At 38.2% G+C, this 13323-nt stretch overlaps 1 protein-coding gene across 3 annotated transcripts in view; it reads right to left on the bottom strand.

The window, feature by feature from the left end:
- Positions 1-13323, bottom strand: part of LOC124161954 (deoxyuridine 5'-triphosphate nucleotidohydrolase-like) — an 86020-nt gene that overhangs the window by 34152 nt on the left and 38545 nt on the right. The gene's annotated exons all lie outside the window — the stretch shown is intronic.

The following is a 13323-nucleotide window of genomic DNA, read 5'->3' as shown; positions in this document are numbered from 1 at the left end:
CAAAATCAAGTCCAAAATTGTAAATTTCTAATTCATATTGATCTTTTGAGTCATCTGACAAGTATGTTAACCAATTTTTCCATAGAATCATCCTATATAATTCAATAAAATACACCGCATCAGTCTGAATAGTTCGAGGTATTTCTAACTTATAAATATCTGTTTTTTTATCGACACAAGATGTTAACACCGATAGACAAAGTTGGTATAGCGATTGAAATCTAATACCAGAATAATATCCTCGTCTGTAAATAGCTGATGAGGAAGTATTCACCTCCTCAAATTGCTCACGATTCAAAATGGTATACATCTCAAAGCGTAATGGTAAAATTGCAGGTCGATGCATGCTCTTTATATGCATACTCCGAGTGATGCGTTAAAGCAGGCTTCATCCGATTGAAACTAGTTCACATGGTGGTTATAGAATAACGCTAATATCATACTCGCACTCCTTCGCTCAGAAAGGATAGATAATTAACCTCGAATAACGTTACTCTCACCTCGCGCTCATTCGGCCAGAAAGGATAGGTCATAAATCTCGAATAACGTTACTCTCACCTCCCGCTCATTCGACTAGAAAGGGTAGATCATAAATCTCGAATAACGTTACTCTTACCTCGCGCTCATTCAGTCAGAAAGGATAGATCCTAAATCACGAATAACGTTACTCTCACCTCGCACTCATTCGATCAGAAAGGAAAGATAATTAACCTCGAATAACGCTACTTTCACTCTGCTTTCGATATACCAAAAAGGTAGGACCAATAACCTCGAATACCCCAATTACCACTCCCTGCACATTGAATCTGGGAAGGTGAGAGAATCATTCGTAAGATAATCACCGAGTGGAACGAACGCAACGCGATAGCTTCCAGTCATAGCAATGGGGGAATGCTAGCTTTTTTTGTATAAATATTACAATTTGAAGAGAGGTGTTATCAGTTGCAGTTCAGCTTTTAATAATTGAGTATCTCTGCGTTGCTCTGTGAACCAAAGAATCGTGCATTCTCAAACCAACAGATACTTTGTGAGAGAGAACCCGTATCCTCAATCCATCTACAACCGTGAGTATAATGAATAGCACATAATCAAAGCAGTAGGCTATTGGGAATAAGGTTTTGATAAGGGTTTCTTTATCTTTCCAGATTTTCTACATTAATCATGTCAAACATTCAAGACATTATAAACAATTTCAAAAACAATACATATAAAACAAAAGAAGACCTAGAGCAGGCTATTATTAATATTTATGAACGAATTGTATTTAACAATGATGTCATAGATGATATGGAATCCTTTAGTTTAATGAAAGATAAACTAGATCAACTAAAAAGAAGGCGTTTTTGTATATATTGTGAAAATTTTTATAGCTTGAACGAAGTCTTACCGCATGAAAATACTAACGAACATAGGCGTAATGTAACTGTGCAACTAGGAAGGGGTTTTAAGGAAATTGAATCAGCAGTTGGATCGCGAGTAAAAACATTTTGGATTACCCCCGAAGAAGACGGTGCTTGTGACGTAGTTTCCTTTTTAGACGACATTAAGCTACCAACAGTTGAACAATTAAGTGACTCTGTTAATCAAAATAATTCATTAAAGTTTAATATAGTTCTTATTTGTCAATTTAAAAAGGGTGAGGGAGAGCAAATGGAAACATCATTCAAAACACAAAATCGTCGCGTGCTCGTGTCTGATGATATTGACGAAATAATTAACGAGGCCTTTTCAAAATTAATGAAGGAGAAATCTGAGTTTCAGGGCAAAGGTTCCGGTTGGACATTGAATCAAGTAATTGGAATGGAATTGCGAATCAACAAGTATAAACCGTTAAGAGGTTCTAGTTACATTCCACTCCCAACAAAGATCAGTAGGAAAAAGGCTGTAATTAACGTTAAAAACAAAGATCATTTATGTTTCAAGTATGCAATTTGGGCAAATAATATTATCACAAACCCTCATCGTGTTAGTTTGTATAAAACGAATGAATGTAATGAGGCATACGACTGGAATTGTATTACATACCCTGTCCAATTGAAAGATATCCCCACTTTCGAACGTGTGAACAATATTTCCATAAATTTATTTGGACTGGACGATAAAAATAACGTTTACCCAATTAAAATTGTAGATCAAGAGCTAGAAGACCATCGCAACCTACTTTATATCACCAACGAGACTACGGCTCATTATTGTTGGATCAAGGACTTTGAAAGACTGGTACGCTCCCAAATTACAAAACATTGTAGTAGAATCTTTATTTGCAAACGCTGCTTCATTCATTACAGTGACGAAGCGAGACTCGAAGCTCACAAAGAATTATGTCGAGGTACGGGTGAACCCACAAAAATTGTAATGCCTAGCGAAGAGGATAAAACTTTGAAATTTACGCATGTCAATCATTCCTTTAGAGTACCTTATGTGATTTACGCAGACTTTGAATGTCTCCTCGAGAATGTTAGCACGTGCGAACCAAATCCCCATGCCTCTTTCACACTCAACGTACAAAAACACGAGCCGTTCAGCTTCTGCTACTTGTTAATGACACCAGAAGGATGCGAGGAACCTCAGCTCTATCGTGGTCCAAACGCAGCGCGAGTTTTTATTCAGTGCATGAAACAGGAGGCTGAAAAAGTATATTCTATTTACAAAAAAACAATTCCTATAAATCCTCTCACTCGAGAGGAAGAATTAGAATTTAAAACTGCTAACACGTGTCACATTTGCGAAAAAGAATTGCACGAGGATAGGGTTAAGGATCACGACCATTTGACAGGAATGTATAGAGGACCTGCACACAATAATTGTAACATCAATTATAAAATGCCAAAATTTCTATCAATCTTTGTACATAACTTGACAGCATATGATGGTCATTTCATTGTACGAGAGCTGGACTATGATGAGAGACAGATATTCGTTATTCCAAATTCAGAAGAAAAGTATATTTCTTTCGGGAAATCTATTAATGACAATTTCAGCATCAGATTTATCGATACCTATCGCTTCATGTCAGCATCTTTAGCCTCATTGGTTACAAATTTGAAAGAGTTAAAATTTACTAAGAAAATATTTGGTGAAAAAACACCTCTTGTCGCTCGAAAGGGAGTTTACCCCTACGAATACACTGATTCTTGGGAAAAACTCGATGAAAAACAATTGCCAACGATAGAAAAATTTTTTAGTAGGCTTACGATGGAACATATTTCAAACGAAGATTATGAACATGCAATCAATGTGTGGAATACCTTCAACTGTAACACTCTCGGACAATATAGTGATATCTACCTGAAAAGCGATGTGACACTTTTAGCCGACGTCTTTGAAAATTTTCGCAACGTCTGCTATAGCATGTACAAATTAGATCCTACATGGTATTACACGGCACCATCATTAACCTTTGATGCAATGTTGAAATACACGAGAATAGAATTGGAATTGTTGACGGACTATGATATGTTGTTAATGTTTGAAAAGGGAATCCGAGGTGGAATTTCGCAATGCTGTAAGAGATATTGTGATGCTAACAATAGGTATATGGATAATTATAAATCTGTAAAAGAAACGAATTATTTGACATATCTGGATGCTAACAATCTTTACGGTTGGGCATTGTCTAGACCACTACCTTGCTCAAATTTTAGATGGTTAACATCGAAGGAAATTGAAAGCTTAAAAATTCTGGATATTTCAGATGAGGCTGAAGTCGGATATGTACTCGAAGTCGATCTCAATTACCCACAAAACCTTCACGACTTACATTCTGATTTTCCTCTTTGTCCTGAAAATAAGATTCCACCCGGTGGAAAACATGAAAAACTCCTGACTACTCTTCATGACAAGTCAAAATATGTAATTCACTACGTAAATCTGAAACAGGCTCTCTCGTTAGGTATGAAACTTGTAAAAGTGCATAGAGTTATAGAGTTTAACCAGTCCCCATGGTTGAAACCATACATTGATCTCAATACAAATCGTAGAAAAATGGCGACAAGTGACTTTGAAAAGGATTTCTATAAGTACATGTCAAATTCCCTTTACGGACGTACTCTATTGAATGTACGCAAACATATAAACATGAAATTAGTATCTAGTCAAAAAATATTGGAGAAACTAATCAATAAATCACAGTTTTTGGACAGGACAATCTTTACTGAGTCTCTTGTCGGTGTTCATTTGAGAAAAACTGCTATTAAAATGAATATTCCCCTTTACATTGGTTTTTGCGTTCTAGACCTCAGCAAAACTTTAATGTATGATTTTCACTACCGGACAATGCTTCCCATGTACGATAGAAAAATTTCCCTAGCCTATAGTGACACAGATAGTTTCATATATGACATAGAAACTTCTGACTTTTACAGTGATATGCTCGGAAACCTAGACACATTTGATACATCGAATTATCCAAAAAACCACCCCTGTTATTCGGAAAAGAACAAGAAAGTGTTAGGAAAATTTAAAGATGAATGTGATGGACAAATTATGACCCATTTTGTGGGGTTGCGAAGTAAACTGTACTCGTACAAAGTTCACGGATCTAACGATAAAAAGAAGGCAAAAGGAATCACAAAATCAGTTATTGCAAAAAGCATCAATTTCGATGATTATATCCACTGTTTACAAGAAAACTCTACAGAATTTCGAAAAATGTGCGTTATCCGCAGTAAATTACATCAAATTTACACTATGGAAATGAATAAAGTTACTCTCACGGCCACTGATGACAAAAGATACATTTGTGAAGATGGTATTAATACCCTTCCTTGGGGTCACTATAAAATACCTCGAAAACGAACCCATGATGAAGCGTTTGGTGTCCCTTGAGACATGTTAAATACATTTTCACAAATGATAATTTTCAGTGTTAATCATGACGTTAGCCTGGAAACATCCTTTTACCTGCATCTGCGCAGGACCATCAGGTTGTGGGAAGACTACATTTGTGACAAGGTTTTTAGAAAACTTGAATCATATGTTAAATAGTCCTATACATACAATAGTTTGGTGTTGTAGCCCAGGAAGTGAACCTAAAATACGAATACCAGTTCAATTTTACTCTGAAATACCGCCTTTTGAAGAATTTGAAGGCGTTCCAACTTTGTACGTTATAGATGATTTGATGAGTGAGGGAGCCTACAGCAAAGATGTGTGTAAATTATTCACCAGAGGAAGTCATCATTTTAACGTTTCAGTATTTCTCATAACACAGAACATTTTTTATCAAAGCTCTCATTCGAGAAATATTTCTTTGAATTCAAAGTATATTGTTGCGTTCAAAAATCCTAGAGATAAGTTACAATTTGGACATTTGGCTAGGCAGGTATATCCGGAAAAATCGGGGGAATTGGAGAGAGTATATAAACAGGCTACGCAAGAACCATTTGGTTATTTAGTTTTGGACCTCGGACAGGATACAGACGAAAGATTCCGTTTTAGAACAAAAATATTTCCCGAAGACGGGGCCACCGTCATTTACATGCCCCAACACGATGAAAAGATTGAAGAACAATAAACATTTGCTCCATGCATTAAAGTGTGCAAGACCGAAATTGCGCGCTGCGATATTAAAATCTTCCGACAACGAATTGATTAAAGCCATCTGTGATTGTTGCCTGAATACGCTGAACGGAAACCATAAGATTGATATTAGATTGAAACATAAATTATCCAAGCATCGAAAAACGCTGAGAACGTTGGCTGAACGGGGAACGAGTTTAAAGAGAAAAAGATTGCTTCTCGTACAAAAAGGTGGATTTCTACCATTATTATTAGGTTCTATTTTAAGCGGTGTGATCGGTAGCCTGCTGGGAAAATGAGTTTAAAAAAAATGCTCGTAGTGAGTCCCGAAGTCTTTGATCGAAGCCATGCAAAGGCTAGGCTAAGTACATTGGACAAGCAAATGAAAGGTGTGTTGGCGAGGAAAGGACTCAAGGACATTGACAAGTGGCATTTGTATAAAAGAATACTCGATAAATATCTCGACTCAGTGTCAGACTTTAAATCTCCCGTACACGTTCCGATAGTGAAACACTCACCACCAGCACGACTAGTTGAGGGTAGCGATGCAATGAGAAGGCGGTTAGCCGAAATTAAGAGGACAAATTCAGAGTTGGATTCGACATGGGCACGAATAAAGGAACAAATCGAAAGCGATTCTCCACCGAGAAAAATGAAGCGAATAATAGCAACTCCAAGAGAGCCAAGCACACCTCCAAGGGAGCAAAGAATATCTCCAAAGGAGCGATGGACATCTCCGAGAGCAATTCCATGGCGAACCAAGCGAAAAAGGGTACCAAAAATGTTCGGACCAGAGTGGGACACGACGTAATAGCTAGCGTGTACAACAACCCCGCACATCCTGCTGGTTTTTCCACAGATAAAAAATTAAATAAAGCGACTGGAGTACCGATAAAAACAATTCGCGAGTGGTTGGAATCTCAAGAAGCGTACACGCGTCACAAGCCGGTGAGAAAAAAGTTTGTTAGAAACCGTTACGAAGTAAACTATATAGATGAGTGTTGGCAGTGCGATTTAAATGATTTGAGAAGTTTGAAAAAATACAACAATGGGTTCTGTTACATTTTAACCGTAATAGACATTTTTTCCCGTTATGCGTGGGCTAGTCCTCTCAAGTCAAAGAGACCAGAGGAAATTATAGAATCATTTAAGGTCATATTTCACGAGCGCAAACCATTGAAAATTCAGAGCGATAAGGGAGGGGAATTTGTTAATAACAAGTTTAAAAGTTTTCTCTCGAATCAAGGTGTAAAGTTTTACACCTCAAATAACCCGGAAATTAAGGCTAGCCTCGTGGAACGCTTTAATCGAACTCTCAAGACAAAAATGTATAAATATTTTACAAAATACGCAACTTACAAATATATCGATGTGCTTCCAAAACTCATTAGTTCTTATAACCATAGTACGCATTCTAGCATTGAGATCGCTCCCTCTAAAGTGAATGCAAAAAATGCATTTATCATTGCTACTCGGAGAAAATGCTTAAAGAAGACGGATGCAAAATTTAATAAAGGTGATTACGTAAGGATTAGCAAAGAGAGGCTTCCATTCACCAAAGGATACACACCAAATTATACGAAGGAAATATTTCAAGTTACAAACGTAGATCAATCGAGATCCCTACCAACGTATGAATTGGTGGATTTTAACGGGGAGGATATAAAGGGTAGTTTCTATGCGGAAGAATTAGTCAGAGTTAACGTGTCTCCTGACACGGAGTACAGGATCGAGAAAATTTTGAGACATCGAGGGAGTGGTCCTAATTTGGAGTACTTTATCAAATGGGACGGATACCCATCATCTTTTAACTCATGGATATCAGCTTCTTCAGTACGTAAAATATGAACGAATTTTATCTCACACTACCCAGCGATAGCTCGAGGGAATTTTTCCCGAGAAATACAATCGCTCATTATCGAACAAAGTTGAGTCATCGAATTGATTTGGAAAACAATAAGTGGTATGTCGGTCTTGCTGAGATTTCGATTCCTTCTATTGAGGTAAAAAAAGCTCCCGAAGACACACCTGCGGAAATTTCGATTCCTTCTATTGAGGTAAAAAAAGTTCCCGAAGACACACCTGCAGTTATCGATAACTTTACCCCAGCGTCTCGCGGAGCATACGAATTACCTCCGAAGGATAATAGGACCCGGACTGAAGAGGGATTAGTTCGAGGGGATAAAGATGTTATAAATGTGAAACTTCAAGATGGTTCATACTTTACAATTCCCATTGGTACTTACGGCAGTATTGCGGCTGCATTTGCAAGACCATATATTACCACCAGTACACAAAAACAAACTTACATTTCCAATGAAGTAATGCGTTATATTGATAGACTGAGTGTAAGGATTAATCAGGTTGGAGTTCATGAACGCATATTACCACGGTCTGTGCAAATTTTTGCGAGCGGAGTAAAATACTCGTTGTCTCCGGGGACGTATGATTCGTTTGCCAGATTATTTAATGAAACTTTGTCAGGCTTTAGTGGAAAAGGCAAGGAAAAGATAAAAAATGACCTATCGTTATTATCGTCTGTTCTTATTAGATTACCATTTAAAGACTCAACGTTGACAGATGATGAGCTAACTGAAATCATCGATAGTGCCAGGGTAGAGATTAACGCTGAAGGTAGCATAGGAAAAAGAGAAAAAAGAAGCATTGCAACCTCATCAACTAATCTTTACGTTTACACAGATATAATAAAACCTCAGCTAGTCGGAGACAGCTTAAGTCGTTGCATTCGTATCATGAATTCAAAAGCTGGGGAATATCAAACATTCAATCCTATTTACTATTACCCTGTCGAGAAAAACAATATTGAGAGTATCGAAATTCTTTTGGCGGATAAATTCGGTGAATCAATTTTTTTTCATAGTGGAGAGCAAAGCTCGATAGTGGTGCTACACTTTATAAAAAAGAACTGATTAACAATAATACATCATTTTACGGAGAGATGGCGCCGGTGTCGGATCGATATTATAGTTATTATTCTAAACAGGTGGGAGGAGAGATAGGACCCCTGTATAGGGCTTCTTATAGGGTGCAAAAGGGACGGGGTATCGGAAGTTTTCTCGCTGGTCTATGGAGATTTGCCAAACCTTTGCTATTTAGTGGGTTGAAGACCGTAGGTAAGGAGGTCGCGAGCGCTGGAGCATCAGCTCTTGGAGACCTTGGTACAAAACCGGTGAAGGAGATAATGCGCAGTAGAATAAACGAGGCAGGTCAGAACTTGAAACGTAAGGCCGAGGAAAAGATAAAAGGCATGTCTGGAGGAGGGTTGAGAATCGTGAAACGTCCACGGTTAAATAAAATAAAACCTAGTGATGTGAGAAAAAAGCGACAGTCAATGAGAAGTCGAAGAGGAAAGAAGGTCGTTGGAGGAGATATTTTTTCGTGATAATGGCGGAGCATATGCTGACTTCGTTGGATTTATTCCAACCCAATCCACCGATTCAAACTAACATCTTAGCAAAAAGACTTGTGTCCTACAAACCCATATCTTCGCTAGATAATAGATCGGTTATAGAATTCGTGATCAAAGACTCTGGGGATGCGTACAAGGATTTGAATAGTATATATCTTAGACTTAAAGTGAAACTTTGTAAAAAAGACGGGACTGATTACAATGAATCAGCTACTAATCAACCAGGAGTAGTAAATAATATTTTGCACTCTCTCTTCGAGCAGTGTAACGTTTATTTCAATGGAACGTTGGTCACACCATCAGAGGATAATTACCATTATAGAAGCTACCTGGAAAATGTATTAAATTATGGTACTGATGCGAGCAAAACACATTTACGAAATGTGGGGTGGGAGTTGGACTCGGGAGACGATATTAACATGACAGATGCATCAAATTCCGGCTATACAAGGCGCAAAGGTTGGTTTAAGAACAGTGCAGAGGTTGAGTTGTATGGTAAACTGCATGTAGATATTTTCAACCAGGTTCAATTAATGATGGATCGAGTAGACATAGGTATAAGACTATTGCTATCTAATCATGCTTTCTATCTTATGGGAGGAAGTGATGATGGACTATTGAAAATTTTAGACGCAACATTATACGTTCAACATTTCGATATTAACCCATCCATTTTAGTTGCACATAATAAAATCCTGGAAAACAACAATGCTAAATATCACTACAAACGTACGGAACTGAAAACCTTTACTGTTCCCTCTGGTGGACGAACTTTGAGCCTCGACAATGCGATCGTGGGACGAATACCGAATACAATTATTTTTGCAATGGTTGATAATGAGGCTTACGCGGGAAGTTTGAATAAGAACCCATTTGCTCTCTCTCATTATTCGCTCGAGAATTTTTCACTCTTCGTGAACGGTGTGCAAATTCCATCCGAGGGATTACAATGCAATTTTTCAAGTAAAAAGTATTGGGCACGAGCGTATGACACGATATTCTCAGGTAGTGGGATAAAGCATTACAATAGAGGTAATCAAATCACTTACGACATGTTTGGACACGGTTATTTTATGCTAGTCTTCGATCTAACACCCGATGATTCGGGTAACGAAGATTATATAAGTCTGGGTGATAGAGGAGTTGTGAGAATAGAGGCGAGATTCGAGAACGAATTATCGAGAACGGTTACGTGTCTTATTTTCTCAGAGTATGATGCAACGTTAGAAATTGATAAAAATAGAAACATTATCACAAACTTTTAGTCATGGATGGAATTCAAATTAACACGGTACTAAGACCACTCAGTATATTCCGTGGAGTTTACGCCTCTGATAAGTTACCAAAATCACCTCAAAATGGAGTTTACATAATAAATTTAGATCCATCAAATTTACCGGGTTCACACTGGGTGGTGGTATATTTAAACAAATATTTTGCCGAGTACTTTGATTCGTACGGATTACCTCCTTTCGTCTCAAATGTAAGAAAATTTTTAAAGCCATTCTCAGTCACTCGCAATCACGTTCAAATTCAAAGTTTTCATTCGGATATTTGCGGTGAATACTGCTGCCTCTATACCGTTAGTAAATCAGTAGGTCAAACACTACACAAATTCCTCAGACACTTTCATCACACCACTCCTCATCTCAACGACTGCCGAGCCCTGAATTTGTTTCATCAGACCTTCAAGCGGGTGAGGCGAGCCAAATGTCATCCCAGAGCTCAGCAGTGCTGTTCCCGAATAAATATGATGAGCAGAAAGAGGAGGTGATTATTTGAGAAGAGTCTGTTGCAGAATGCAGATCGTGGTATCTGTGACTTATAGCCAAGGCGGGGTGACGGAGCTTGCAGCCGTCGACGTTGATTCAAATCGTCTATTTTGGGGCAGTTTCAAGAAACATGGGAAGCTCACCGCTGGAGGAAAGAAGCTACGTTTCCCAGACCCCCTACAACGGGATGAGACTTCATTCAATGAGGGATTCATTTCTCACGCCGAACTTTCATCTACCTTGGAAGCTATGACTGAGGATGCAACCGCTCTCTACGCATTCAGCGAAGCAGAGTGTGAGTTCCTGACAGATCTCACGGGACGCACTTTCATCTCTCTCGAAAAAGAGCTAAACTGCCCCCCTCCCGAAAAATGTTCCTTTCTTGCCTTTACCTGCCTCAATCCCTGTCACAAGTTGCGCAACAGCACTTGTGCATTGAGAGATGCACATTCATTAGCGCAATGGTTTCAATACAACCGTCTAAAGGTGGAAGTTGATCCTTGCCCCGATGACTGCTCCCCCATCCCTCCACCTACATCTACCTCTAAATAAAGACAATCACGTCACCATGCATCAGTCGTCATGCAGACGTTGGGGACACCGGATGTACATCCTCCACCGGTGAAGAGAAAGAGACCAGCTGAACTCCCCATTCCTACTTCATTCCACAACTTTAACAATTTAGTGCTTCAAACTGTGTATTACTTGAACAGGGCAAAAACAAAGACTGTATGTCTTGGATATGATCCCAGCAGTGACTTTGATTCAGTGGTGCAATTTAATCAAGTTGGAAAAAAAAGTGTAAATGTTTCACAAAGCGAGTGGGTAAACATCTTGAAGTGTGAAAAGGATGTGGATTTGTTCTTTTACAAAGGGGAAAAGCATTTTTTAACTTCCTGTTTGGTGTATGCAAATTACTTTGGGAAGACACATTTGGTTATCAAAAAATCTTTTAACTTAAAGAAGGATGAATGGGATGCATTGATGAAACTCTCCAAGTTGATTAATCTTTTCCTTCAGAGACTGTCTGTCAGTCGTGACAAAGTGAGACATTTTCTCGCCACCAAACTAACAAAGAATATCACAGATTGTGATTATGAACGACTTGAATTAGAGATGGAACTCATAGCGTTTGGTTCGGCTGATAATCAAAAGTTGTCAGCTTGAGTGTGGATGAAAGATAAGCTAACCTCTGGCGTGAATGAAAGTTCCGTAAGTTAGTTTATCTTGATATGCGATCAACCCCTGGCATTTGAGCTTAACGGCTTTGTAAGCTGATCACATATCACGATGAGCGCCATTCTCGAGTTTCAAGGATTTACTGGTAGCAATGGAAAATTCATTGTCAAAGAATTGACAATCATTGCTGTTCAGAATAAATGCTGTAATTCGTGGTTATTTAAATCACCACAGAATTTGCTCTTTACAAAAGAGTCTGCTTGGTTGAGAAATAATTATCACGGCTTGACAGAATATTATGGGGATGTAGATTATTCTGAATTGGAGAGCATACTTCACAATTATACTAAAAATTTTAAATATCTATTCACAAAGGGTGCACAAAAAGCTGCCTTCTTAACCAGTCTTCTTCCCAAGGGTATTTGTGTGGCTAATCTGGAACTTTATGGTTGTCCCTCTCTCAATAAATTAACCACAAACGAGGGATGTTTAATTGAAATTCATATGGATGGTAATCTACAGTGTGCCAGAAAAAATTGTTTTAAGCTAGCTGATTGGTGTATACGAAATAAAATATGTTAGATTTTCTAGTCAAATGTATCATTTTATTGTTTTACATCATCATGTTCACTTTGATAATTTACGATGCTATACAATTGAGACAATATGATTGTATCTGGGGATATTTAATCGAATGTGGTTATTTAAACGAGAGTGCTAGAGAACTGTCTGCGCTCAGACGTGCTGTTCAATTGTTTCAAGAGGATTATAACATAAGTATGAGTGGGGAAATGAACTATGAAACCATGTATATGGTGAACAATGTAACAAACTCATCTGTGTGTGGTTGAAGAAAATAAACTTTTGTTGTTAAAATTTACCCTGGTGTTTCATTTGGAAATAAAAAACACATAATATAGTATTTAATATATTTATTGTTAATAAATATACATATCATCTTCAATTTTGAGTATAAACTTTATCACTCTCAGACGGGTACCTTTAGTAGCCTCTGTGGTACCATAATCCACTTTTGATTGTCTATGGTCTGTATAACACACAGGTTTTGGACCGTCAGTACAATCACTTTGAATCATTCCTCCTCCTCCTTTTGCGTAGACTCGAGGCCTGATGCATTCGTACACATCACACCAGATGATTGGGTGCTGCTCTTCTGCCACACGTCTCTTTTCCGAATCAGTGATGTTAGCCAGTAGACATATGTTGAATCGCTCCACTCTTCCATTCTCGTCTTCAAAGCCGGAGAATTCCACCCTCTCCCCGACTACGTCAAACTGTTGATGTTGATGACTAAAAACACAGTAGTAGGTCTTTCGGAAGTAGACAGTCAGCACGAAATCAGTACAGTTAATCTTCAATAGATCGCGGGGGATAATTATGTTGTATGTATCCCCATCTAAC

The sequence above is a fragment of the Ischnura elegans genome, chromosome 7, assembly GCF_921293095.1.
Source record: "Ischnura elegans chromosome 7, ioIscEleg1.1, whole genome shotgun sequence".
Taxonomy (NCBI): domain Eukaryota; kingdom Metazoa; phylum Arthropoda; class Insecta; order Odonata; family Coenagrionidae; genus Ischnura; species Ischnura elegans.
This window is presented reverse-complemented; position numbering and strand designations above follow the sequence as displayed.